This window comes from Gossypium arboreum, chromosome 7 (genome assembly GCF_025698485.1).
Source record: "Gossypium arboreum isolate Shixiya-1 chromosome 7, ASM2569848v2, whole genome shotgun sequence".
Lineage (NCBI taxonomy): Eukaryota > Viridiplantae > Streptophyta > Magnoliopsida > Malvales > Malvaceae > Gossypium > Gossypium arboreum.
In genome coordinates this window covers 26,583,609-26,588,827 of record NC_069076.1, presented here as the reverse complement: position 1 = coordinate 26,588,827, position 5,219 = coordinate 26,583,609, and the positions used below count along the sequence as shown (strand labels likewise).

The 5,219-nt window shown below is 34.0% G+C and overlaps 1 non-coding gene across 1 annotated transcript; it reads right to left on the bottom strand.

The window, feature by feature from the left end:
* Positions 1-1,146: 1,146 nt before the first annotated feature.
* LOC128295969 (small nucleolar RNA R71) lies at positions 1,147-1,253 on the bottom strand. The gene has a single exon (XR_008286516.1). It is a non-coding gene; the product is annotated as a small nucleolar RNA R71 (small nucleolar RNA).
* Positions 1,254-5,219: the final 3,966 nt, after the last annotated feature.

Sequence of the window (5,219 nt, the reverse complement as noted above, 5' to 3'; positions counted from 1 at the left end):
TATTCAATCTAGGGTTAGACGTTGTTAGTCTCGAGAAAGATAATAATATAACTTAGGGATCTCTATGGAACAAGTTGAATGAATAAATCGTCCGATTCAGAGTCAAATAACAAGTGAAGTCTAGGTGGATTTTTCCTTAGGTATTGTCTTAATCAATCGAGTTTTCCAAAAAAGTATTTTCCCCAAATTTCTTTTCTGTGATTTCTTAGTTTAGTTAATTAGTTAAATAAACAAAACCCTTTTATTTTTTTAGGCTAGATAATAAAAAGAAAGTTGATACCAGTACTTTTAGTTCCTTTGGGTTTGATAATCCATTCTTGCTAAAGCTATACAACTGTTTAATAGGTACACGTGCCTTCATCGTGATAATAGTTAGTTTCAAGAACGATTCATTATAAATATTTGAAACCTATCACGAATATCACGTATCAAGTTTTTGCTGTCGTTTCTGGGGAATTAAGATATTAGGAACACTAGATTTTTATTACTTTAGCCATTTTACTTTTATTGCAATTTAAATTTTTATTTTCTTTTCAAACTCTTCATTTATTTTCTTCTGATAGGTTTTTCTAGTTTATGACCAGGAGAAACCCGTCAGGACCATTACTATTTGATAGTGAGATCGATCCTACAGTTCACAGAAATCGAAGAGAAATAAGGCAAAGCTTATGTTACACAGAAGAGGAGGAGGAAGATACTTCAACCACCACCGAGGAGATGGCTGAAAACCAAGAAAATCCGCTACCTCCTGCGATTGCTGTTAATCAAAATCCTGCTCCGTGCACTATGTATGATTATGCTAAACCTTCTTTAACAAGAACTGAATCGAGCATAGTTAGACCTACTGTAGTTGCAAATACTTTTGAACTAAAACCTAACACAATTCAAATGATACAGCAATTTGATCAGTTTGATGGTTTGCAGGACAAAGATCCCAACGCTCACTTAGAAAAAATTTTAGAACTATGTGATACATTTAAAATTAATGGCATTTTTTATGACGTCATTCACCTTCGGTTATTCCCTTTTTCATTGAGAAACAAAGCTTAATAGTGGTTGAATTCGTTATCGCGGGGGTCAATCACTACTTGGGAACAAATGACCGAAAAGTTTTTACTAAAATACTTTCCGCCGGCTAAAATAGCTAAATTACGTAATGATATCTCTTTTTTTATACAGATGGATTTAGAAACACTTTACGATGCGTGGGAGAGATATAAGGACCTTTTGCGAAGATGCCCTCACCATGGGTTACCACTCTGGCTACAGGTTCAAACCTTTCATAATGGCTTGAATCCTTCGAGTTGACAAATGGTTGACGCAGCTGCTGGCAGAACCATCAATAATAAAACACCTGAAGATGCCTATGAATTTATAGAGGAGATGTCATTGAATAACTATCAGTGGCAAGTCATGAGGACAAAGCCAACAAAAATAGCCAGTGTTTATAACGTCGATTCGGTCACCATGCTCCCTAGTCATGTAGAACTCTTGAATAAGAAAATTGATGGTTTTCTTAGTTCTTCACAGGTTCACCCAGTAATGCAGTGCGAAGCAAATAGAGGTAGAGCAATTCAGGATACCCACCTTATGGCCACAACATGGAGAACGAGCAATTAAATTACATGGGTAATAATCCTTTATCTCAAAACAATCCTTATAGCAATACTTACAATGCAGGTTGGAGGAATCACCCGAATTTTTCATGGGGAGGCCAAGGAAATCAGAAACCACCACCCCCTCCAGGCTTTTAGCAACCACCATACCAGCAGGAGAAAAACCCGAACCTTGAGGAGATGCTAACCAAATTCATCTCAGTGTCAGAGACTCATTTTTAGAATACCGAGACGACACTCAAAAATCAACAAGCATTAATCCAGGGGCTCGAAACTCAGATTGGACAGCTCGCCAAGTTGATTTTTGAACGACCACAAGGTAGCCTACCAAACAACACTGAATCTAACCCAAGGGAGCAACTCAACACAATTTCCATTCAAGATGAGGAAAGGTTAGTGGCAAAACCAAGGCCAGAACCGGCGGTAAGCAAAGGTAAGAATGAGGTAGGCCAAAACGAACAAAAATCGGTAAGTATAGAATATAAACCATGTGTGCCATACCCCAATGCGACAAGGAAAGACTGCTAAGATGAACAATTTGGTAAATTCCTTAAACTTTTAAAGAAACTACATATTAACCTACCGTTTATTGAAGCACTTTCGCAGATGCCGAACACAGTCAAATTTTTAAAGGAGCTTCTAGCAAATAAACAAAAGTTAGATGAAAGGTCGTATGTGGAGCTGAATACGGTTTGCTCAGCCATTCTTCAGAATAAGCTACCCAACAAACTAAAAGATCCAAGGAGTTTTACGATTCCTAAATAACACCATTTCAATACATCTTTAAGCAACCAAAAACTTTCCAATTCATACTCATATCATGCCATCTATTCATAACCATTTAACCACTCAATTCCATATCCAAAACATACCAAAACAATGTGCCATAATCATCAATCTCACATAGCTTTGAAATGTACTTTAATCATTTTTCTATCATCTAAATAATGCCTCCCATACATATCAATTCATCATCTACAAAATATACCATAATGTACCATTCCTCAAACATTTACAACCAACCTAATGAGGAACCATTTAGTCATACCAACAACCATGGCAAGCATGCCATCACATGATAGTTTATAAACATCACATATATATCACTTATCAAACATAATTCAAGCCAACTTAAATGGCCGTACACCAACATTTACAAGCCAAATTACATGGCTATAATCAAAACTCAAAACATTCCAAGATGGCACTAGCCTATACATGCCATATACCATATATACAAAGCATCCAAAAATACCAACGAGATGATCGATAGTGTGATGACGTTTCTCGATGATCCCCAAGTCTGAGCTAGCTTTGATTATCTATAAAACATGCAAAGAACACACAAAGTAAGCTTTAAAAGCTTAGTAAGCCAGACATAAATAAATCATATCATGAATCACTATCATTTCCATCCATTAAGCAAGATATGAATAAGCACATCTAAATACACATTCAAGTTCACAAACCTTTCTCATAGTACACGTATTCAATAAGATAACTGAATTCATCATTTACTTCACTTCTCAATACTCGTATGAATCTCGTACGTACCTGAGTCGTTTAACTCATTCACTTATTATTTCTCAACTTAACTTTGCCCGTTGAACTGTTCGAAATCATTAAGGGTACTCGAAAATCACATAAGCTCATACAATGTCATATCCCAAATATGGTCTTACATGTTATTGCATATTGATGTCACTGTCCCAGATAAGGTCTTACATAAAATTGATTAACGATGCCAATGTCCTAGACATGGTCTTACATGTTATCTCAATACAATGCCAGTGTCCCAGACATGGCCTTACATGTAATCACATCTCGAAAGCCTAATGCCATGACATCCATATCCTATACTATTCCTAGGATTCATATGGGACTTTCAGATGTCATAACTTCGTCGATTCAAGCTCATATTTGCTCGTTTGACATTTATAGCAATTCAATCATAATAAAACATATATAATTCAATTCAAAGACATTTATTTGCATATGAACTTACCTCGTAGTTGGAATAGACGAATCGGATCGATTACTCAATAACTCTCGATTTCCCTCGATCTAAATCTGATTTCTTTCTTTTAGGATCTATATAAATTCAAAATTAACTCTTTTATTCCTAAATTCATTCAATTTCATCCAAAGCACACAATTCGGGGTATTTTACACATTAAGCCCTATAATTTAGTCCTTATTTCACAAAATCAAAAATTACACAATTTCTTTTTAATTATACTTTTCACAAATTAGTCCTTTTTATGAAATTTCACTAAAATCACTTTACAAAACATGATAATCTATCAACAAATACTCATTTTCCATCATCAAACATTCAAGAACTCAAGCATTTATCAATGGCAATTTACAAAATCACCAACAAATTCAGAAATTAGGGTACGGGCTAGCTAGTACTCAAAGCAACGATCACAAAAACGTAGAAATCATCAAAAATGGGTTAAAAATCACTTTCCAATTTAATCCAAAAGTGTCTGAACCCTAGATAAAAAATAATGGATTTTTCCTTTTGAATGTTCGGTTGATGATGATGAACATAGAAAGATGATAAAAATTTTTTATTACTTAATATTATATTATTAACTAAATTACAAAATTATCCTTAATCATAAACCATTATAATGCCTTAATATAAGTCCATATATGTCCATTAAATTATTTAATGGCATAATAACAACATGAGGACCTCACATTTAATAAGCGATGGCAATTAAGCACTTTTAACATATAGAATGCAACTTTTGCATTTTACGCGATTGAGTCTTTTTTCTCAAATTGAGCTATTAACGATAAAATTATTTCACGATATTTTCACACATACATATTCAAATACTATAGACACCAAAAATAATATTAAAATATTTTATGACCTCGAATTTGCGGTTCCAAAACTACTGTTCTGATTTAGCTAAAACTGGGTTGTTACACTAATTTTAGGCCTATAAGTCTTTGTAATGTGCTCTATAAAATAGTTTCTAAAACTGTTGCAAATCGTCTTCAACAAGTTTTTGATATTTGTATAGACGAGGCCCAAAGTGCTTTTGTACTGGGCATATTGATTACAAATAACATAATTCTTGCTTATAAGGTCCTTCATACATTTAAGAAAAAAAAGAATAGGAAGAAAGGGGTTTCTGGAGTTGAAGTTGGATATGAGTAAATCATACGATTGGGTAAATTGGTATTTTATACGCCAAATGCTACTGAAAATGGGTTTTGCTAATTCATGGGTGGATTTTAATATTCACTGTATTAGTTTATTGTCTTATTCAATACTGATAAATGATAGAGAAGGGAAACGATTTAGTCCATCTAGAGGTTTGAGACAGGGAAACTGGTAGCACTAGAAAGAACATAGGTTTTCCCCTTTACTTATTGGTTAAATTGCTCCCATTTAGTTATCCTTAGCATACATTTTAGCATTTTTAGTTTAGTAACATTTTATAACTAAATGAATCCTAGACTATTTTATCCTTAATTTTTCTATCTTATTGCATTAATGTCACTGCATGACCTAATCCCAGATTGTATCCAAAATTGTTGTCACACCTGACAACTGCCCGTAATGTTGCTACATGAGTTAAT